Consider the following 23,689-nt stretch of genomic DNA (forward strand, 5'->3'; position numbering starts at 1 on the left):
TGATCCAATGTATGTTAGCAATTTGATCTCTGGTTCCTCTGCTTTTTCTAAATCCAGCTTGAACATCTGGAAGTTCACAGTACACGTATTGCTGAAGCCTGGCTTGGAGAATTTTGAGCATTACTTTACTAGCATATGAGATGCAATTGTGCAGTAGTTTGAGCATTCTTTGGCACTGCCTTTCTTTGGGATTGGAATGAAAACTGACCTTTTCCAGTCCTATGGCCACTGCTGAGTTTTGCGGACATATTGAGTGTGGCACTTTCACAGCATCATCTTTCAGGATTTGAAATAACTCAACTGGAATTCCATCACCTCCACTAGCTTTGTTCATAGTGATGCTTCCTAAGGCCAGCTTGACTTCACATTCCAGGATGTCTGGCTCTAGGGGAGTGATCACACCATCGTGATTATCTGGGTCGTGAAGATATTTTTTGTACAGTTCTTCTGTGTATCCTTGCCACCTCTTCTTGATATCTTCTGCTTCTGTTAGGTCCATAGTCTTTCCCATTCTATTGTTTTCCTCTATTTCTTTGTACTGATCACTGAGGAAGGCTTTCTTATCTCTCCTTGCTATTTTTTGGAACTCTGCATTCAAATGGGTGTATCTTTTCTTTTTCCTTTGCTTTTCACTTCTCTTCTTTTCACAGCTATTTGTAAGGCGTCCTCAGAAAGCCATTTTGCTTTTATGCATTTCTTTTTCTTGGGGATGGTTTTGACTCCTGTCTCCTGTACAATGTCACAAACCACCATCCATAGTTCATCAGGCACTCTATCAGATCTAGCCCCTTAAATCTATTTCTCACTTCTACTGTATAATGGTAAGCGATTTGATTTAGGTCATACCTGAATGTTCTGGTACTTTCTAAATGTTGCACCATCACATGTTCTCTAAACCCATGATCACTCTTCTAGATTCAGAGCTCTGTTGCCTGTGTCAATAGATGCCTGAGTTTCTCATCACTGAGTCCCAGGATGATATTTTATTTTTACATATGGAAACAGCCATATCAGGTCAACTCACACAATGGTTATACTTAAGTTCATTTCAGTTGCTCAGTCGTGTCTAACCCTTTGCAGCCCCATGGACTGCAGCACACCAGGCTTCCCTGCCCATCACCAACTCCCAGAGCTTACTCAAACTCATATCCATTGAGTTTGTGATACCATCCAACCATTTCATCCTCTGTCATCCCCTTCTCCTCCTGCCTTCAATCTTTCCCAGCATCAGGGTCTTTTCAAAGGAGTCAGTTCTTTGCATCAGGCAGCCAAAGTATTGCGGCTTCAGCTTCAGCATCAGTACTTCCAATGAATATTCAGGACTGATCTCCTTTAGGATTGACTGGTTGGATCTCCTTGCCATCCAAGGAACTCTCAAGAGTCTTCTCCAACACCACAGTTCAAAAGCATCAGTTCTTTGGTGCTTAGCTTTCTTTATGGTCCAACTGTTACATCCATACATGACTACTGGAAAAACCATAGCTTTGACTAGATGGAGCTTTGTTGGCAAAGTAATGTCTCTGCTTTTTATTATGTTGTCTAGGATCATCATAGATTTTCTTCCAAGGAGCAAGCATCTTTTAATTTTATGGCTGCAGTCACCATCTGCAGTGATTTTGGAGCCCCCAAAATAAAGTCTGTCACTGTTTCCATTGTTTCCCCATATATTTGCCATCAAGTGATAGGACCAGATGCCATGATCTTTGTTTTTTGAATGTTGAGTTTTAAGCCAACTTTTTCACTCTACTCTTTCACTTTCATCAAGAGGCTCTTCAGTTCCTTTTCACCTTCTGCCATAACGGTGGTGTCATCTGCATATCCGAGGTTATTGATATTTCTCCCGACAATCTTGATTCTAGCTTGTGCTTCATCCAGCCCAGCGTGTCTCATGATGTACTCTGCATATAAGTTAAATAAGCAGGGGGACAATATACAGCCTTGATGTACTCCTTTCCCAATTTGGAACCAGTCTGCTGTTCCACATCCAGGTCTGTTGCTTCTTGACCTGCATAGAGATTTCCCCAGAGGCAGGTCAGGTGGTCTGGTAGTCCTATCTCTTGAAGAATTTTCCACAGTTTGTTATGATCCACACAGTCAAAGGCTTTGGTATAGTCAGTAAAGCAGAAGTAGATGTTTTTCTGGAACTCTCTAGCTTTTTCTATCATCCAGTGGAAGTGGATGTTGGCAATTTGATCTCTGGTTCCTCTGCCTTTTCTAAATCCAGCTTGAACATCTTCAAGTTCTTGGTTCACATACTATTGAAGACTTGCTGGAGAATTTTGAGAGTTACTTTGCTGGCCTCTGAGATCAGTGCAATTGTGCGGTGGTTTGAACATTCTTTGGCTGTATTTAATAATATATAGTATTACTATATATTATATAATAAATATATGGTTATATTTATTATCTATAGTTAATGCATATGGTTAACATAAATATATGGTTATATTTATAATAGATATATGGTTATATTTAATGAATATCAAAAAAGACAAATCAATTATTTCTCATCAGGCAGATAATACTCCTCACTCAGGAGTATTAGCATCACAGATACAGCCCATATTCATTCTTCATCTATTTCAATACAATAACACTAGGAGACAAATGCCAATGATTCATCCCTTAAAACATACTAGGTAGGGGACTTCCCTGGTGGCCCAGTGGCTAAGACTCTGTAATCCCAATACAGGGGACCTGGGTTTGATCCCTAGTCAAAGAACTAGATCCCATATGCCACAGCTAATAGTTTACATGTGGCAATTTAAAAAAAATAAAACAGATCCCACATGCTGCAAGACTTCGAGTGTCACAACTAAGACCCAGTACAGCCAAACAAAAAAAATTAATTAATAAAATTCACCTTGATGAAGTTTATTTTAAAAAAAGAAAGCTATACTTGATCTTAGCCAAAAGGCCAAGAAATGATGACTCTAGAGTCTATTATACAGATGGAAGTAAATCAGAAAGATAAAAACAAATATCATACATTAACACATATATATGGAATCTAGAAAGATGGTACTGATGAAGCTAGCTTCAGGACAGCAATGGCAATGCAGACATAGAGAACAGAGTTGTGAACACATTTGGGGAAGGAGACAGTGGGACTAATAGAGAAAGTAACATTGAAACATACACACTACCATATGTGAAATAGACAGCCAGTGGGAATTTGCTGTATGACACAGGAGTGCTAAGCCAGTGCTCTGTGACTACCTAGAGGGATGGGTGGGAGGTGGGAGGAAGGTTCAAGAGGGAGGGGACATATGTATGTCTATGGCTGATTCACACTGATGTATGGCAGAAACCAACACAATCTTGCAAAGCAATTATCCTCAAATTAAAACTAGATAAATTTTTTTTTAAAAGCTAGGTAGAAATCCTTTTGTGCCCTCATTGCTCACTCATGGTGTTAGGTCATACTTCCATAGCAACTGCTGTTTCTCTTATCATTGCTTGATTCACACTTGTAATTACCTGCCCAAATTCTGTCTTTCCCTGTGATGTTAAGCTCTGACTTCGCAGGGATTGTGTCAGTGTGATTCACCATTCCATGCTTAGTTCCATAGTGCCTGGCACACAGCTAGCATTTCATAAATATCTATGGAATGAAAAAGTGAATGAATAAATAAAGCCAACTCATAGGACTGCCTTCAAGCACCCTGGAGAGAGATACTCCTCTTTGGAAAGACAGACTCTCACAGAGAAGGAAGTGTAAAAGATTTTGTGGGCCTCAAAATGATCTGCCTGCTGGCCTGCTATGATTACCAAATTTTCTGCACAGATTCACCTCTCCGGATTCACACACATCATCCCCAAGTAGCTCCTGTTAAGTCGTTCTTACTTAAGTGGCATATTTAGGCCATATCAGAAGAAAAAGTAGTTGACAAGAATGAACTGAACATTCTGAGGTTACAGGAGCATATGGGATTTAGGCTTGGGAATAACTACTTCAATTAAAATGATTCTTTCCAAGTACAATTTGCAAAATGTAATTTTTATGTCTGACTCTCCCCGAAAATCTTTCACCTTTTTATGACATTTCCATAATTACTTTTGGAGAGAAAAGTTTCTTTTTCTAAAAGCTATGGGTTTCTGAAATATCAATGATTCTTTCCTCAGTCCCACAGTTCCTCAATTAAGATAAAGCAAAGGTTCAGTTTATACAGAAGCCTGGATGGGCCCATCGGTGGTTTATGAACCACGTAAGGTATTAAAAAAGGAAGGGACAAGAGAGAGGTTCCCAAGTATTGACTGCCCCTCAAAATGATTTCAGACTTTTTTGTATATTTCCAAGTCTCTTCTTTGTTGTTATTGTTCAATTGCTAAGTCATGTCCGACTCTCTGTAACACCACAGAGTGCAGCTCACCAGGCTCCCCTGTTGTATACTGTCTCTGGTAGTTTGCTCAAATTCATGTCCATTGAGAGGGTGATGCCATCCAACCATTTCACCCTCTGCCACCCCATTCCTCCTGCCCTCAATCTTTCCCAGCATCAGGGTCTTTTCCAATGAGTCAACTCTTTGCATCAGGTGGCCAAAGTATTGGAGCTTCAACATCAGTCTTTCCCATGAATACTCAGGGTTGATTTCCTTTAGGATTCTCCCTAGAGATTTCAAATCATAGGTCTGGGATGGAACTCAGGCATCTGCATCATAACAGCCCCCACATGATGTCATAGGTCAGACATTTAGAGTCCCACTAAACTCCTTTCAGGCTTTGACATTCTAAGCATCTCAGTCTTTTCATCAGCCAAGGAGCACCCTTCCCAGCAGCCCCTGCTTCATAAGGGGACCATCAAAGGGCAAGAGCTCTGCACCTACACTGTTCTGATTGGTGGTTCTCACCAGTGAGAACAGCAGCCACTGTTTACTGAGTCTCTACTTAGCCAGGCTCTCAACACATGGCAAGGGAGCAAAGGGCTTATCCAACATGACCTTAATTCCTGCAGCAACTCTCCCAAGTAGGTCTAATAGCCTCCCTTTCACAAATGAGGCAATCAAATGTTTCGGGAGGCTGAGAAGATTGTCAAAGATTCTTGATTTTGAAGTGATGGAAGTAGGATTGGAACTCAAAGCGGTCTAATTCTACAAGTAGGTTTAACCACTGCACTAGCCCATCTGTCATGACAAAGGTCAAAGGCTTCCCATGTAGACAGAGGCACTGGAGACAGGGCTTCACTGGTGGCTCAGAGGGTAAAGAATCTGTCTGCAATGCAAGAGACTCAGGTTCGACCCCTGAGTCGGGCAGATCCCCTGGAGAAGAGAATGGCTACTCACTCCAGTATTCTTGCCTAGAGAATTCCATTCCAGGACAGAAGAGCCTGTGGGCTACAGTCCATGTATATGTATATATACCACATTTTCTTTATCCATTCATTTGCTGATGGACATTTAGGTTGCTTTCATGTCTTGGCTATTATAAATAGTACTTCAATGAACATTGGGGTGCATGTATCTTTTCGAATCAGAGTTTTCATCTTTTCCAGATATGCTCTAAGGATATACGCTAGGTCATATGGTAACTCTATTTTTAGTTTTTTCAGGAACCTCCATACTGCTCTTCCAAGTAAACTGTCTAATGTACAATGGATTTCAATTTTTTCCCATTGTAAAAAGTCAGACATGACTGAGCACAGGAGACAAATAGTGTGGCATTCCCCACTCATGTGCAAAGAGACTCTAATAGAGCCAGTTCTCTACAGCTTTGAAGAGGAGAGATAAAACAATAACAAACTCTTTAAATTTACATTCTGCCTGAATCTGCATGTTTGCCAAATTCTACAAGGCCAAGATCTAGGGAAATATTTTGTTTAACTGTCAAAGAGGTAGGTAAAGAACAAACAAGAATAAAATGATTTGCTCAACACCCAGTGGTATAATGAACTTACAAACACTGTGCAGGCTATACCTGTAAATATCTACTGCCGAGGCTCTGGGCAAGCGTGTAGCTGACGTTTTCATTCTGGATTCTTAAATAAATACTCCATAATTATTATCTACATATTATTTAAATGTAGATAATTTCATATGGTTAGTGTTTTAAGAGATTGAGGTATTTGTGAAATATCTACCCATTTCTTAAAAACTGCCATATTAAGAGAGGCCAGGTTCATGCATAAATCAGCCAACAATGATGGAACACTAAGAGATAAATGTCTATGGGTCACCTCAAGTTACCAACAGGGAAATTCTATCAATCTAATGGACTCGATAAAGGACAGAAATGGTATGGACCTAACAGAAGCAGAAGATATTAAGAAGAGGTGGCAAGAATACCCAGAAGAACTGTACAAAAAAGATCTTCACGACCCAGATAATCACGATGGTGTGATCACTCACCTAGAGCCAGACAGCCTGGAATGTGAAGTCAAGTGAGCCTTAGGAAGCATCACTACCAACAAAGCTAGTGGAGGTGATGGAATTCCAGTGGAGCTATTTCAAATCCTGAAAGATGATGCTGTGAAAGTGCTGCACTCAATATGCCAGCAAATTTGGAAAACTCAGCAGTGGCTACAACACTGGAAAAGGTCAGTTTTCATTCCAATCCCAAAGAAAGGCAATGCCAAAGAATGCTCAAACTACCGCACAATTGCACTCATCTCACATGCTAGTAAAGTAATGCTCAAAATTCTCCAAGCCAGGCTTCAGCAATACATGAACCATGAACTTCCTGATGTTCAAGCTGGTTTTAGAAAAGGCAGAGGAACCAGAGATCAAATTGCCAACACCCGCTGGATCATCAAAAAAGATAGAGAGTTCCAGAAAAACATATATTTCTGCTTTATTGACTATGTCAAAGCCTTTGACTGTGTGGATCACAATAAACTGTGGAAAATTTTGAAAGAGATGGTAATAACAGACCACATGACCTGCCTCTTGAGAAATCTGTATGCAGATCAAGAAACAAAAGTTAGAACTGGACATGGAACAACAGACTGGTTCCAAATAGGAAAGGGAGTACGTCAAGGCTGTATATTATCACCCTGCTTATTTAACTTATATGCAGAGTACCTCATGAGAAACGCTGGGCTGGATGAAGCACAAGCTGGAATCAAGATTGCTGGGAGAAATATCAATAACCTCAGATATGCAGATGACACCACCCTTATGGCAGAAAGTGAAGAGGAACTAAAAAGCCTCTTGATGAAAGTGAAAGAGCAGAGTGAAAAAGTTGGCTTAAAGCTCAACATTCAGAAAATGAAGATCATGGCATCCGGTCCCATCACTTCATGGGAAATAGATGGGGAAACAGTGGAAACAGTGTCAGACTTTATTTTGGGGGGCTCCAAATTGCTGCAGATGGTGACTGCAGTCATGAAACTAAAAGACGCTTACTCCTTGGAAGGAAAGTTATGACCAACCTTGATAGCATATAGAAAAGCAGAGACATTACTTTGCCAACAAAGGTTTGTCTAGTCAAGGCTATGGTTTTTCCTGTGGTCATGTATGGATGTGAGAGTTGGACTGTGAAGAAGGCTGAGCACCGAAGAATTGATGCTTTTGAACTGTGCTGTTGGAGAAGACTCTTGAGAGTTCCTTGGACTGCAAGGAGATCCAACCAGTCCATTCTAAAGGAGATCAGCCCTGGGATTTCTTTGGAGGGAATGATGCTGAAGCTGAAACTCCAGTACTTTGGCTACCTCATGTGAAGAGTTGACTCATTGGAAAAGACTCTGATGCTGGGAGGGATTGGGGGCCAGAGGAGAAGGGGACGACAGAGGATGAGATGGCCGGATGGCATCACTGACTCGATGGACATGAGTCTGAGTGAACTCTGGGAGTTGGTGATGGACAGGGAGGCCTGGCGTGCTGCAATTCATGGGGTTACAAAGAGTCAGACATGACTGAGCACCTGAACTGAACTGAACTGAACCATGGTACATCCAGATCATGTTATTCATGCTAAAGAGAAACTAATCTACTCCTATGTCCACTGTGCCTTATTCTCACTGGACCCTCCTCTAATAGGCCAAGCTCCTTCCTGCCTGGGGGCCTTTGCCCATGCTATTCCCTGCAGCTGGAACGATCTCCCTAGAGAATTCTGCAGGTTTGCCTGATCTACCTTTCAGATGTCTGCTCAAATCATTCTTCTTCTGATAACTCCACTGACTCCAGCTTAGTAGGTCTCTCTGTTACATACCTTCTAAGCCCCTGGACCTGTCTCTTAGTAGCCCTTACCGCGATTGAAAGAGTAACTTCTGTAATTAGTTCATGTCTGTCTCCCCTACAAAACTCTAAGCTCCATGACAGCAGAACTAATTGTGTATCTATCAAGACCAGCTACATATTCTTAAAGGCCAGGGCAAAATGAAAACATAGGCCTTTTTGTTTCAAAATTACTAAAAAATTTCAAGACAGCATCAATAGAACATTAAACCAAGCATGGGACCTCATAAGCATATAGCCTTGGGCAATGGCATAAGTCTCATGCCCATAAAACTGGCTCTGGTCTTTAGGTTTACCACTGCATACATGCTCCATAGCATGTGTCCAACAAATATTTGTGTGTCTAGAAGTAGATAATGTGCAGAAATTCTCTGACATTCTCTTCTTCCTTGGTCCATCTATCTCCCATCCCTTCAAGTCAAGAAACATGATTCCTGCTACAGTCACTCCTTTGCAACCAGCTTTGCACAGCTTCCTTTAAAGGTTAGAAACTTTCCCAGCAGTCTCATCTGGAGCCCCTAAGATTGAGATTTCTCAGAAGCTGCAGCTGAGAAATGTATTTTTATGTTTCCTTAAAGGAGGCTCCAGTGCATCCTTCAGTGAACTGTTCTTGAAGAGGAGGGAAAAATCAATGCTTTCAGATAGCATTACGTTGCCCTGAATAATCCTGAAGCTGCCCATGACTTACTGGAGAGGGTATAATTGAAGTGAGGATAAACTGCACACCATTTCAAAGTCTACTAAATTGAAACCGTTCTTTTTGTTGACACATGCTTGGGAAGCTGTAGATAATGTGATTTAAAATAAATACACTGGCCCAGTATACTTATATAATTGAAATAAATATGGGATCACCCATAGAGTCCACAGGCAGTTGGGTACATTAACCCCTTGTGTACCAGGTGAGAAGCCACCTACATGAGCAGGAAGACGTGGCCCTGAGTAAATTGGGGAAAGAAGAGGGCATGCAGTCTCAGATGAGATGGACACTTTCAAATGTTGAGTTTTCAGAGCGTTTCTGTAGAAAAAGCCTACCAGGTAATGAATCCTCTCTTGATTCTCCCACCATGCAATTCTGTTGAGTCAATATTAAGGACTCCTGAAGTCCAAGGGCTACAGTTGCAGTAGATTTTAAAAAGAGAGAGAGAGAGCAAGAATTAGTTTTCCTTCCTCTGATGGCTCCCAGGGAACAATAAAGAGCAAAACTCCAAAACTGCATTAAAATGGTTTCACCATGGCTCTTTTGAGCAATCTGAATGTGCAATTTCTTAGTCAGAATGTACCTGAACACACAAAGGGGTATGTATCTAGCAGCTAAGTTTCCATCAGAGACACAGAGCCACCATGAGAGAAAGACAGATTTGTTATAGGATTTAGGCCATCAGTGATCCAGGAGCCAGTTAGTCATTGGTGAAGGTCTGTGCCCTGTGTCTAGTCCTGAAGTTAGCAGGGTTAGACATTGCAAAAGGAAGATAATCATGACATGAGGGTGAAGAAGGCCAAAACGGACCAGAAGAACATTCTGGAATCACAAGGAGTCATGGGAATAGGTGTCTAGCTCTCATGGGCACCCACATTGGTCTCTCACCACTTCCAAGCCTACTAGCATCATTGATACATGTGACCTGCTGGAGAGCCCTACACGAGCCTGATGGAGAATTCAGAGAAGCTGAGAGAGGAGCTGCCGGGAGCGGGAGGAGGCATTGCTCCCCATCCCCCCACCCCCACCTTGCATGCTGGTCCATGGCCACAGTGTGATCATCAGACCAGAGACCTCCAATGTGAGCTGCAGCAGAACCTGAGCCTCCCACCACCCTCCATAGAAACAAGGCGGCAGCAGTATCTCCACCTTCCAAACCTTACCCGGGCTTCTCTCATAGCCAGGCTTAATCCAGAACCACACCAGGAAAGGAATTCTGAAAAATTCAAGGAAAAAAGTTCTGGGAAATGTAGCTTCAACTTAGGTAATGTGATACAAATCCCTGGGGGACAACAATCAGCAGACCCAAAGGCATGCCTGAGCGCCTTTGAAGGATCTTTGAATGTGTAACTTTCCAGTTAGAATGTACCCTAACCCCCAAGAGAGTGCGACTGCAATTGGATACAGCTCTGGGTTTGGGTAAAACTGGGGTGTGCATATAACAGTGGTCTCAGCTGGGCACCGTTTTTTCCCCAAGGGGTATTTGGTGACTCTGAACATATTTTTGGATGTCACAGCTAGGAGTGTGTTATGGGCATCTAGTAGGTAGAGATCAGAGATGCCACTGAACATCCCACAATGCACAGTATGGTCACCCACAGCAAAGAAATGTGCAGACCAAAATATCACAAGAGCTGGAGCCAACCAACAAGCCCAGACATGATCTCTTGGGGTCCTCGAAGCTTCCAAGAAAAGCAGCAAAAGATATTATATATCATTTTAAAACTCCATACTTCCAACTAGAAGTAAGAGAATCATACTGATAAAAGAAATGAGGTAGATCAATCTGTATTGATTACTGTGTTTCAGTATGGTTACTGATGGCTGAAAAAAGCAAATCATACAACAAATAGGATGCATGATACAATGCCTTTTTGTCAATGGGCAACACACAGATTTCAATTTATTTTCTCCCAGAAACAAATCCTGAGAGGTTTCAAGTTCAAGTTGTTTATTTGGGAGAGGATCCCAGGAAACACAGGTAAGAGTGGGAAGTGAGTGTATGCAATGGAATACTACTCAGCCATAAAAAGAGAATGAAATTTTGTCATTTGCAGTAATATAGATGCACTTGGAGAGTATTGGCTGAGGAATAGGTCAGACAGAGAAAGACAAATAATATATGATATCACTTACACATGGAATACCTAAAAAATACAACAAACTAGTGAATATAACAAAAAATGAAGCAGACTCACAGATATGGAGAACAGACTAGTGATTACCAGTGGGGAGAGGGAAGAGGGGAGGGGTAAGATAAACGTAGGGGATTAAGAGGAACAAACTACTATGTATAAAATAAGCTACAAGGATATGTTACAACAATGTAATAAAATAAAAGAAATAAAATAGAGTTAAGTCAACAACAAATGGGGAGCAGGGAGGCCCCCTAAGCTGGGATGTTCAGGAAAGAAGGTAACATTTGAACTGAGACCGGATGATCATGATCCTGCCATAGTCTCTATGGAAAGAGAGTTCCCAGCAATGGGAAGAGTAAGTGGAAAGACCCCAAGCCAGAAAACCAGGTTGGTTCACTGCGGGTGGGGCTGCATCTTAGCGATTAAGAGAGAGTGTGGTAAAAGACGCAGCTGGAGGGACTTCCCTGGTGGTCCGGCAGTTAAAACTCTGCACTTCCACTACAGGGGGCACAGATTCAATCCCTGGTCAGGGACCTAAGATCCCCCATTCCACACAATGCAGCCAAAAAAAAAAAAAAAACATGTGGCTGGAGAAGTAGGTGGGCACTAGTTGGCATAGAACCTTATGTTTCTACATTTCATGAGTTTGAGTTTCACTTCCATGAAAGTAAAAAGTTAAGTCGTTCAGTCGTGTCTGACTCTTTGTGACCCATGGACTGTAGCCCACCAGGCTCCTCCATCCATGGGATTCTCCAGGCAAGAATACTGGAGTGGGTTGCCATTTCCTTCTCCAGGGGATTTTCCTGGCCCAGGGATCCAACCCAGGTCTCCCGCATTAGAGGCAGACGCTTTAACCTCTGAGCCACCAGGGTTAATTAAAGCAGGAGATTGGGCTGACATGGGAGGATTATAAAGGGCTGACACAGGGAGGATTTAATTCAAATCCTCATAGGGAGATTGATTCAAATGAATTGATATTTTTACAAATCACTTCTAGAGACTATGTCAAAAATGAAGGTAGGAGGGTGGGAGTTGGTGGGGGGCAAGAGTGGAAGCAGGGAGACCCATTACAGATGGAGGAAGGGAACTCTCTCAAGGTCAACCAGCAAGACAGGAGCACCGCTAAATGGGTCCATGTCCCTCCTTCTAGGCAACGGTGTCTTGCTCTAAGCAGAAAGAGCACACCACCAGGAGCCTTCATCTGCAGCAAATATCCAGCCTCTCCCTGGTGTCACACAGCGTCTGGGCTGCCAACAAACACTCATTGTTGGATTTTTATATGTTTCACTAAATGCGTCAGAGAGAAAAAAAAAAGACTCATTTTATTCGAAGTAGCATTTACAGTCACTTTACAGCTGGTGACTGCTAATTGTCATCTGTTAGGCTGGGCATCAGAATGTGTCATCAGAAAGTCTGTCCATCTGTCCTGGGCTGTATCAGCCTTCCTTATGCTTCCCGTCTACAACCTGCCTTCTTACCACTCTCTCCAGAGCCAGCCCCCATGTCTCTTGGTGCTCAAGCCAGTCCTGCCTGGGAGGAGAAGACAAATTCTTATTTATGCAGTTCCATTGGCTGGAGAAGTGGAAACAGCCATGTGAATGTAAATAAGAGTTTGAATATGTGCACCCAGTGTGAGTCAGTCTCCCATGACGGTGTCAGCCCAATGCCTCAAATCCTTTTCCTACGGAGGTTGTTAGGAAGAAATAGTTATATAAATAAAGAAATAGACACATAAACACTCACCCTCCCCAGCTTCATCATCATCCCTAAAGTGAGAATATTAAATATACAGGGGAAAAAATGGAGAAAGATATACATCAAAGTGTTAACAGTGTCTATCTCTGAGTGAGAAGATTTTTTTTTCCTTCTTCTAGTTTGTGTTTGGTAACATTCCTATAGGAAATATGTGTCATTTGTGATAAGAAATAAAAACAATTTAAGATATTTTTAATGAAGATAAGAAGTACCTTATAAGTAGATAAGAAGTCTTGCCTACCCCAAAGGGCTGTGAAAGGAAGAAATGACAGATGAAATGACATCTTGAATACACTTCGAGAACACTGAATCCCAGAAGAAGGTAAAGAATGGTCACTGTGCTTGTTAACCAGCATGAACATCTTAGCTGTTACCCAAGGAATGTCATCACTCATGTTGCTATTTTCCATCCCTATCTCTCCTCCTTTTTTTCTCCCCATCCTTCCTCCCTTTCTCTTTGCCAAGGACTCAGCCAAGAAAAACAGCATCCATAGGGTTTGCTTCCAGGCAGGGAGAACTCCCAGTTAAAATCTCCAGTGGTAGCCGAGGTCTTTGGTTCTTCCCTATCCCTTGTCTGCATCCCTCATCTCTGAGAATTCTGCATCAGGACATGCATACATACACTTGGAATCTACACCAGTTTCTTCAAACCAAGAAACTTTCATCCCAAATATGCTCTTACACCACCCTCCCACATCCTTCCTTCATTTGTGGACTCACAGGGCATTTTTTGAGAATTTTCTCCATGTCACACACTGTGCTGGGTGCTAAGGATCCCAAGGTGATGGGTGGTGTGTTTCCTGGCCTCATGGGACTGATGTTCTGGGAAAGGAGAATAGTACTGATCAGTCACATGTTGACTTAAGCTTATAAATAATAGAAAAATAAGGTATGGGTTACTACAAGAGGGTTTATCAGAAGATTAGGACCTAATCTTGGGGTCTATAAAGGCATCCTTGGAAAGAATGATGACTAAGCTGAGAAATGAAAGGTTAACAGCAATTAACAAATCAAGGGACAGGGAGAGAAGAATGTTCCAAACAGGTAAAACCGCCCAGGATGCAGGGTTTTTTTAAGTGATACTCATATAACCAAGAAGATGCCAGGGTGCTTTGGCAGGGTTAGGAGAATGAAGAAGTGGACCCAGCGAGCAGAACTTAGAAGCCATGGGATGGTCTTGGTCTTAATCCAGCCACAGTGTGAGGCCATGGGAGGCTTAAAAGCAGGAAGATGACATGTTTAAGTGTGTGTGTGTGTGTGTGTGTGTGTGTGACCACTCTCACCTTGGTGTGAAGAAATGAATCTGAAAGATGGCATGTGGCAAACTGCCTGTTTTCTCCAAATCCTCCTTCCTTTCTTCCTGGGCACATGTTCACCCAGCTGGAGCCTCCATTTCCCAGCCTCCCTCTCAGCCAGGTATGGCCAACTACGTGAGCATTAGCAGAGTAAACAACTTCTAGTCACTTAGTGAATGGCACCCCACTCCATTACTTTTGCCTGGAAAATCCCATGGACGGAGGAGCCTGGTGGGCTGCAGTCCATGGGGTCGCTAGAGTCGGACACAACTGAGCGACTTCACATTCACTTTTCACTTTCATGCACTGGAGAAGGGAATGGCAACCCACTCCAGTGTTCTTGCCTGGAGAATCCCAGGGACGGGGAAGCCTGGTGGGCTGCCGTCTATAGGGTCGCACAGAGTCGGACACGACTGAAGCTACTTAGCAGCAGCAGCAGTCACTTAGTGGCTCAGATGGCAAAGAATCTGCCTGCAACTCGTGGGAGACCCAGGTTCTACCCCTGGGAAGGGAATGGCTTCCCACTCCAGTGTTCTTGCCTGGGAAATCCCATGGACAGAGGAGCCTGGCAGAATACAGTCCATGGGGTCGCAAAGAGTGGGACACAACTGAGTGGCTAACACTTTTAGTTGCTTGTTTAACAGGTATGGCTTGCCACAGGCTTCCACTCACCTTTTCTGTGGGCTGGACTGTGAATGTGGCAGCGACCCAGCATCGATCATGAGAACAAGGACAGAACCCCAGGAACTGGCAGAGCAACAGGTTGGAAGCTCCTGGGGTCACGTGATCTCAGGGAACAGACCTTTTCCCTCACGCCGGACTGTTATACAAGAGAAAAAAAAAAACCTAGATCTTTGTTCTAACAGACAAACTTGACCCACTGTGTTTTAGAACTTCTGATACAGCAGCTTAGGCTTTATCCTCACCAATATCATGAATATTAGTTAAATTTCTTTGGTCATAAGCAACAGGAATTCACTCAGGTTAACTTAGGCAAAAAAAAAAAAAAAGGCAATTTATTAGAAGGTTATGGACTAGGGCCCACAATCAAAGGAAAATCTAAAGAGCCTGGCTGGGAAGCAAAAATTAATGGTTAGTCTCTTGTGGTACTGCCAACTGGATGAATAACTCCAGTTATTTTCAGTCTTTATTACATTCTGCTCAAAACTTAAATTTCTAAGACAGAGAATCTGAATGCCTCGTACAGGTCACATGCTAACCCCTGGGCAGATGAGTGGGTTGGAAGGAGCAAGGAGTATCTCGTTTGATCCTCCCACTAGGACTGTACCTAATGGAACTGGATGTTCCCCCAAGAAAAATCACAGTTCTGCAACCAAGAAAATGGGAATGGATGTCCACCCCGAGGATGCAAGAACAAATGTCAGGCAACCACTCAGGGGGCTCCTGCAGAGGTCCAGGTGAGCATTGAGTATGTCATGGATGAGGATGGTAGCAATGATGATATTAACAAAACAAGAGATAAATGTAAGATACAATTAGGAGGCAGAATCAAAAAAAGTTTTTGGTTTATCGATAAACTTTTATTGAATAAGAGACACTGGATAGGACTTAACTTCATAGCTTAGAAAATACTCTGTTCTTGCTCTCAGTGTAATAATCTGAAATGGAAGTTCTGGGTGACATATTCAAGGTCACACAGAGAGCAGAGGAGGCAAGACTCAAACCCAGTATGACTGATTGCTCAACATTACACAATCTGGCCCAATAAATAAAAGTTATAGAATCAAAAGAACTTAAGTACATGTATTCCTTCAGTGCACTGACAGAATTAAAAACAGACAGTATAACATACGACCCATCTAAAAACAGAGATCTCTTCCCAGTAGGGAAAATGGAATAGCAGTATTGCAGGTAAGCTTTAAACTGAAAGATGCACACGTCCATCATAAGGTTAATTCCTGATTTGTTTAGCCAAACGTAGAGAGAATTCACAGGTGCAGAATGGCCATATGGACTATAACTGCAACCCCAGTGGGGCTACAGCTTCTGTTATGTTAAAGCCAAGGCTTGGCGAGAACTGAGAAGCTCAATTTTTGCTGCTTCACATGAGACTTATAAGTTGTGCATAAACAATTGGTGCCCTTGATGGAAAATATGTATGGACATCACAGGCTTTCCACTTCTCAAACCAAAGTTAGGGTTGGTAGGGTAATATTCTAACACAGTTTAAAAAAGAAAAAAGCAAGGCAGTGCCTCAGGTCTCTGAATCATATTCTTAGCCTAGCTTCCAAGCATCTCAAAAACCCCATCACTCTGAGAAGTGAACTTCACTTCTCAGAGTGATGATGTCAAACCTTCGCTGGTAACCCCTCAGCACTCCCCATTCCCGTGTGGACCAATGGTTTCTACTGCGAACACCAGAACTGTGTCTGAGGGCTTTCTCTAGCTGCAGGAGCATGCTCAGCCCACATGAGGGGCAGGACAGAGAGAAGCCCTCTGTCAGTGAAGAACAGGAGCCTTAGCCCTTTGGTAGACAATGCAGAGGTGGGTACCACACTGTCTTCCAGAGATCCCCAGTAGGATAGAGTGGAAAGCTGCTTATTCCTGCTCCCTGGATTGGCTGTCCTCACTTCCCTGTCTCACTTCTAATCTTCCCTGCTAATTATCTCCTGGGATCATCTCCCAAATCAATTGCTTGCTCTGGAATCCTTGGGCTGTGACGTCAAGTGGGCCTTAGGAAGCATCACTACTAACAAAGCTAGTGGAGGTGACAGAATTCCAGTGGAGCTATTTCAAATCCTAAAGGATGATGCTGTGAAGGTGCTGCACTCAATATGCCTACAAATATGGAAAACTCAGCAGTGGCCCCAGGACTGGAAAAGGTCAATTTTCATTCCATTCCCAAAGAAAGGCAATGCCAAAGAATGCTCAAACTACTGCACAATTGCACTCATCTCACACACTAGCAAATTCTCCAAGTCAGGCTTCAACAATATGTGAACCGTGAACTTCCAGATGTTCAAGCTGGTTTTAGAAAAGGCAGAGGAACCAGAGATCAAATTGCCAACATCCACTGGATGATTAAAAAAAAAAAAAAACAAGAGAGTTCCAGAAAAACATCTACTTCTGCTTTATTGACTATGCCAAAGCCTTTGACTGTGTGAAACATGCTTCACACATGTGAAACATTCTTAAAGAGATGGGAATACCAGACCACCTAACTTGCCTCCTGAGAAGTCTATATGCAGGTCAAGAAGCAACAGTTAGAACTGGACATGAAACAACAGACTGGTTCCAAATCGGGAAAGGCATACATCAAGGCTGTATATTGTCACCCTGCTTATTTAACTTCTATGCAGAGTACATCATGAGAAATGCTGGGCTGGAGGAAGCACAAGCTGGAATCAAGATTGCTGGGAGAAATATCAATAACCTCAGATATGCAGATGACACCACAAGTAATGGCAGAAACTGAAGAACTAAAGAGCCTCTTGATGAAAGTGAAAGAGGAGAGTGAAAAAGTTGACTTAAAACTCAACATTCAGAAAACTAAGATCATGGCATCTGTTCCAATCACTTCATGGCTAATAGATGGAGAAACAATGGAAACAATGACAGACTATTTTGGGGGGCTCCAAAATCACGGCAGATGGTGACTGCAGCCATGAAATTAAAAGATACTTACTCCTTGGAAGAAAAGTTATGACCAACCTAGACAGCATATTAAAAAGCAGAAACATTACTTTGCAAACAAAGGTCCATCTAGTCAAAGCTATGGTTTTTCCAGTGGTCATGTATGGATGTGAGAGTTGGACTATAAAGAAAGCTGAGTGCCAAAGAACTGATGCTTTTGAACTGCAGTGTTGGAGAACACTTTTGAGAGTCCCTTGGACTGCAAGGAGATCCAACCAGTCCATCCTGAAGGAGATCAGTCCTGGGTGTTCATTGGAAGGACTGATGTTGAAGCTGAAACTCCAACACTTTGGCCACCTGATGCAAAGAACTAACTCGTTTGAAAAGACCCTGGTGGCTAAGATGGTAAAACATCTGCCTACAATGCAGGAGACCCAGGTTCAATCCCTGGGTCAGGAAGATCTCCTAGAGAAGGAAATGGCAACCCACTCCAGTATTCTTGCCTGGAAAATCCCATGGATGGAGGAACCTGGTAGGCTTACAGTCCATGGCATCGCAAAGAGTTGGACATGACTGAGTGACTTCACTTCTTGATGCTGGGAAAGTTGAAAGCGACAGGAGAAGGGGATGACAGAGGATGAGATGGTTGGATGGCATCACCAACTCAGTGGACATGAGTTTGAGTAGCCCCTGGGAGTTGGTGATGGACAGGGAGGCCTGGCATGCTACAGTCTGTGGGGTCACAGAGTCGGACATGACTGAGTGACTGAACTGACTGACTGACTGAAGACACCCTTTAAAATGCATTGATTGGATCACAATATAAAGTTCAACTGTATGCTACACACAAGACATATATCTAAAACAAAATCCCTCAGAAAGATTGGAAGTGAAAGAGTGAGTAAGATGATGTTCCAGGTAAAAACAAACAGATAATGGTCATGTGTGAGTAAGGCCACACATCAAACCTCAGCAAATTCTCAGGGTCAGAGAATGGAGTTGTGGACACAGAGCAGGAAGGAGTGGGCAAATGGACAAAGTAGCAGAGACGTACACACGCTCATGCTCCTGGTCACTCAGTCATGTCTGACTCTCTGACACCATGGACTGCAGCCCACCAGGCTCCTCTGTCCAAGGGATTTCCCAGGCAAGAATACTGAAAAGGATTGCCATTTCCTCTTCCAGGGGTCTTTCTGACCCAGGGATCGAACTCATGTCTCCTGCGTCTCCTGCATTGATAGGCGGATTCTTAACCACTGAGCCACCTGGGAAGCTCATATATAAAGCTCATATACCCACCTGGGAAGCTACCACATATAAAATAGATAGCCAGTGGGAAATGCTGTATGACTTAGGGAGCTCAAACCAGTGCTCTATGACAACCTAGAGGGGTGGGATGAGCTGGGAGGTGCGAGGGAGGCTCAGGACGGAGGGAACATACGTATATGTCCATGGCTGATTCATGTTGATGTATGGCAGAAATAAACACAATATAGGAAAGCAATTATCCTCCAATTAAAAACAAGTTTAAAAAAAAAAAAAAACAGCCAGGAGCTCTGATGATCTAGAAGGGTGGGATGGAGGAAGGGATGGGAGGCTCAAGAGGGAGGTGATACATGTATGATTATGGCTGATTCACGTTGTATGGCAGAGGCCATCACAACATTGCAAAGCAATTTTCCTCCAGTTAAAAAACAAATTTAGAAAAAGAGGAAAAGAAAAGAGAAACACCTCCGTGGGAGAAATGGGAAAAGGGAAGTTATTATTTAATGAGTACAGGGAAGATGACAATGCTCTGGAAATTAATGTTGATGGAGGTTGTACAACTGTGTAAACGTACTTAATGGCACAGGCTCTATATTTCAAATGTCAAAATGATAAATGTTATGTTTATGTATATTTTACCACAAGGAAAAAAAACTCAGACAGCACACTCTAATTACAAAGAAATAAAGCTAGAAATTAATAAGAATGCACTAAACAATAAACACATTGCCACTGAAAAAGTGGTAAACCTCATCTTAAATAAATGTTGTGCCAAAGAAGAAATCAAAATCAAAATTTTGGACTATGTACAAAGGTGAAAAGACAGTGCATCAGAACCTGTGGAATAAAACAAAAATAATATTCAAGGAAAATCAAAGCTTAAAATATGTATTTTGTCAAATAAGAAAGAATAAAAATAAGCTGCAAAACTTCCAAAAGGTTTTTTTTTTTTAAATAAATCTAAGGAAATAAAAAATAAGGAATAAGCAGGTTCAAAAGCAGAAATTAGTGACTTAACATGAAAAGTAGTGACTAGGTAATGAATCCAAGAGCTAGATTTTTGAGGGAAAAAATAATAAAATGTATGTACCATTAACTAATCTAATAAAGAAACAAGAAAACAGCAGAGGCACAAAATATAAGTGATGACAGGGAAATAATAAAAGCGATAATTCAAAGAATGATAATAAAGACTTCAATTCTTTGTAAAGTTGAAGACTGGGATGGAATAGATAATCTCCTAGAAAAATATATCACAGCTGACCCAGGAAGAGGTGAGAATATAAATACACTGATTTTTATGCACTTTAATTTATCATAATGTTTTTATATCACAACTGGCACTGCATACAGCTATACTTTCTTAAAATATGCTAATTTTAGTAGTAATTCAGAGAGGAATAAAAGAGCTAGCTAGAAGAGAGTTTCAAAAAGAAAAATAACCAAATCTTCACAGAACTCCCGTGCTACTTCAACTGTTTAGAGTCTTAAGAGTATTTCCAACTTCTTTTTCCAAAGCTAACCAAACTTGGAAACCAAAACCTGACAAAAATAGTATAATAAAAAAAAATACAGAGTAAATCTCACTTATGAGTAGTAATACAAAAATCCTGAATAAAATATCAGCACTTAGGATCTGGCAGCATACTAAAAGAATACTATAACAAGAGTTAAAATGCAAAGAAACTTCAACATTAGGACTCACTAGAGTCACATGTCAATGGAGAGAAAGGATCTAACCATCTTCAAAGATGCTGGGAAAGGTATCAGATTAAAAAAAAAAAAAAACAGTCTTGGTTGAAAAAAAAAAACTTTATTAAAGCATGAAGAAATAGATACATCTTTAACATAATTTTAAGCATATATATATATACAGAAATATGTATATGAAATATATGTAAGGAAAAGGCATCATAATGTGTAACAGTGAATTACCAAATCATTCTCATTAAACTCTGGAATAAAGGAAGGTACCTGGACCTCCCTGGTGGTCCAGCGGTTAACAATCCACCTGCCCTGATCTGGGAAGGTTTCATGCCACTTGGCAACTAAACCCTTGCACCACAGCAGCTGAGCCCACACATCTCAGAGCCTTTGCTCTGCAACAAGAGAAGCCACCACAGGGAGACGCCTTCGCACCACAACCGAAGAGCAGGCCCCGCTTGCCACAACTAGAGAAAGCCGGAGCACAGCAAGGAAGACCCAGCACAGTCGTAAATAAATAAATAATTTTTTTAAAGAAAGAAAGGAAGATACCCATCACCACTACTGCTATTTAACATTCCTCCAGATGCTCTAGCAAGCCACAAAAATGTGATGGCTAAAATTGGAAATAGGAAGGCAAAATCATGTGCTTGTATACCAATGAAACTCAAGAGGATCAGTTACAAAGCTATGAAAAAAGAGAGAAATCAATAAAGTAAGTATTTAAATTTTATATACATGTAACAATAGCTCTTTGTATACAATATCCCTATTAGAACACATAGTGGAAGGGAAAAAATCTCATTTATATTCAAAAAGATAAAATATTAAGGAATAAGTTTAAAAGGTGCAGAATCTATAAAAAGAAAACTTTAGGGCACTACTGAGGGACATGAAAGAAAACTCGAATGAATGAAAAGACAACTCTGTCCTTGGAAAGAAGATTACGCAGTGTGAAGATGTCACTTCACCCTAAATCAACCCATAAATTTTATATAATCTCAATAATATATCAATGGAATATTTCTTAAATGAGTAAAGCTCATTCTGGGGAGCTGTAAAGCTTCAATAATTAAAATAATTTGATCCAGGTGCTTAAAACAGACAGAAAAGAATAGCAAGACTAGAAATGAGTCTAAATACCTACGGAAATGTATTATGTGCCAAAGACTGAAACTAGTGTTTCAGTCTGTGGAGAAACTAAAATATTTTTAATAAAAGGCATTATGACAACTGGTTAGCTATTTAGTGGGGGAGAAAACCAGATCCTTAATTCACTTCTTATCCCAAAATAAATGTTAAATAAATCAAACATTTAAGCAAACCAAAAAAAGTAAAAACACTAAAAGAAAACACAGGATAATTTAGTTTTTTAAATTTTGTAATAGAAAAGGCCACTTGATATAAAACCCAAAAATTACAAAGAAAATTAATTTTAAAGTTTAAAATTTGATTTCATAAAATTTTTAAATATCTCTAGAATAAAATGGTCATGTAAACAAAGTGTAAAAACAAACAAAAAAAAAGTGTTTATAACACATATGACAAAAGGGTAATTTTGTCCAGGATAAGAGGTTTTCTTTACAAGTTAAGAAAAATTCAGCAACCCAATATATAAATTAACATGAACTATGTGCTGTGCTTCATAGGGTTTTTTTTAAGCATTTTAAAAATATACTGAACATCTAATAATCAGGGAAATGCAAATCAAAACCACTATTAGCTATCACCTCACACCATTCAGAAGAGCAATTATCAAAAAGACAACCAAAAAACAAATGGTGGCAAGGGCATAGAGAAAAAGTAACCCTCATACTCTGTCAGTGGAAATGTAAATTGGTGTGACCACTGTGGAAAGCAGTACGGAAATTCCTCAAGAAATTAAAAAATAAAACTACTGTACAGTCTAACAATCTAAGTCCTGAGTATTTATCCAAAGAAAAGGAAAACATTAATTTGAAAAGATATTTGTACCCCTCTGTTCACTGCAGAAATATGTAGGTCACCAAGATATGGAAGCAACCTAAGTGCCCATCAATAGATGAATGGATAAGGAAGATGTGGTATAGATATGCAATGGAATAGTACTCAGCCATAAAAAGAACATAATCTTGCCATTTGCAACAACATCAATGGACCTAGAGGGTATTATGCTAAGTGAATAAGTCAGATGGAGAAAGACTGTTGGAATGTGATGATTTCGAATAATAGTCTCTGAAATGAAAAGACACTTTGAGACAGAAAAACAAAACAGGCAACTCCATACAGTGCAATTATGAAGTTTATTGTGAATAAACTACCTACATATAGGTAGGATTGGGCAGATGATGAGCCAAAGGTATTCACAGCTGCACTCTACACTGATTTTAAAAAAGGGGATTTAAAGGTGCCACACCTAGCTGGCACCTAGGTGGCTCAGAGGTTAAAGTGTCTGCCTGCAATGCGGGAGACCTGAGTTTGATCCCTGGGTTGGGAAGATCTCCTGGAGAAGGAAATGGCAACCCACTCCAGTATTCTTGCCTGGAGAATCCCATGGACGGAGAAGCCTTGTGGGCTACAGTCCATGGGGTTGCAAAGAGTCGGACACAACTGAGCGACTTCACTTTCACTTTCACTAAGGGAGAAGGCCGTCTGCACCAATGGGAACCAAAGGTTCCCCCATCCCCTGGCCCCAGCTCTCATGACCATTTTTCCTCAAGGGTCATTAACTATCTGCATCAGCAAAAGACATCCTTCCGGTTTTCATATCAGATGAAGGCAAGAGTAAAGGTTGGTAGGGAACTCATCTGGCTTGGGCACATTCCTCGTGAGTTAGGCTAAAGCTCAACCGTGTAGAAAGGGGAAGGAGGGGGACTGCAGGATGGAGATGACTGAAAGGCGTCAGTGTGGTCTAGCCACACAAAGACAAATACTGTATGATGTCACCTGTATGTGAAATCTAAAAAACAAAGTCAGTAAACAGAAAGAGAGGCATAGATGCAGAGAACAAACAGATGGCTGCCAGAGGGGGTGGGGGAAAGGAGAAAACACAAGCGAGGGAAATTCAGAGGTACAAACTTTCGGTTC

General features: G+C 41.4%; 1 pseudogene; it reads right to left on the reverse strand.

The window, feature by feature from the left end:
• Nucleotides 1–2,801: 2,801 nt before the first annotated feature.
• Nucleotides 2,802–2,929, reverse strand: LOC129632637 (uncharacterized; annotated as a pseudogene).
• Nucleotides 2,930–23,689: the final 20,760 nt, after the last annotated feature.

The sequence above is a fragment of the Bubalus kerabau genome, chromosome 17, assembly GCF_029407905.1.
Source record: "Bubalus kerabau isolate K-KA32 ecotype Philippines breed swamp buffalo chromosome 17, PCC_UOA_SB_1v2, whole genome shotgun sequence".
NCBI lineage: Eukaryota > Metazoa > Chordata > Mammalia > Artiodactyla > Bovidae > Bubalus > Bubalus kerabau.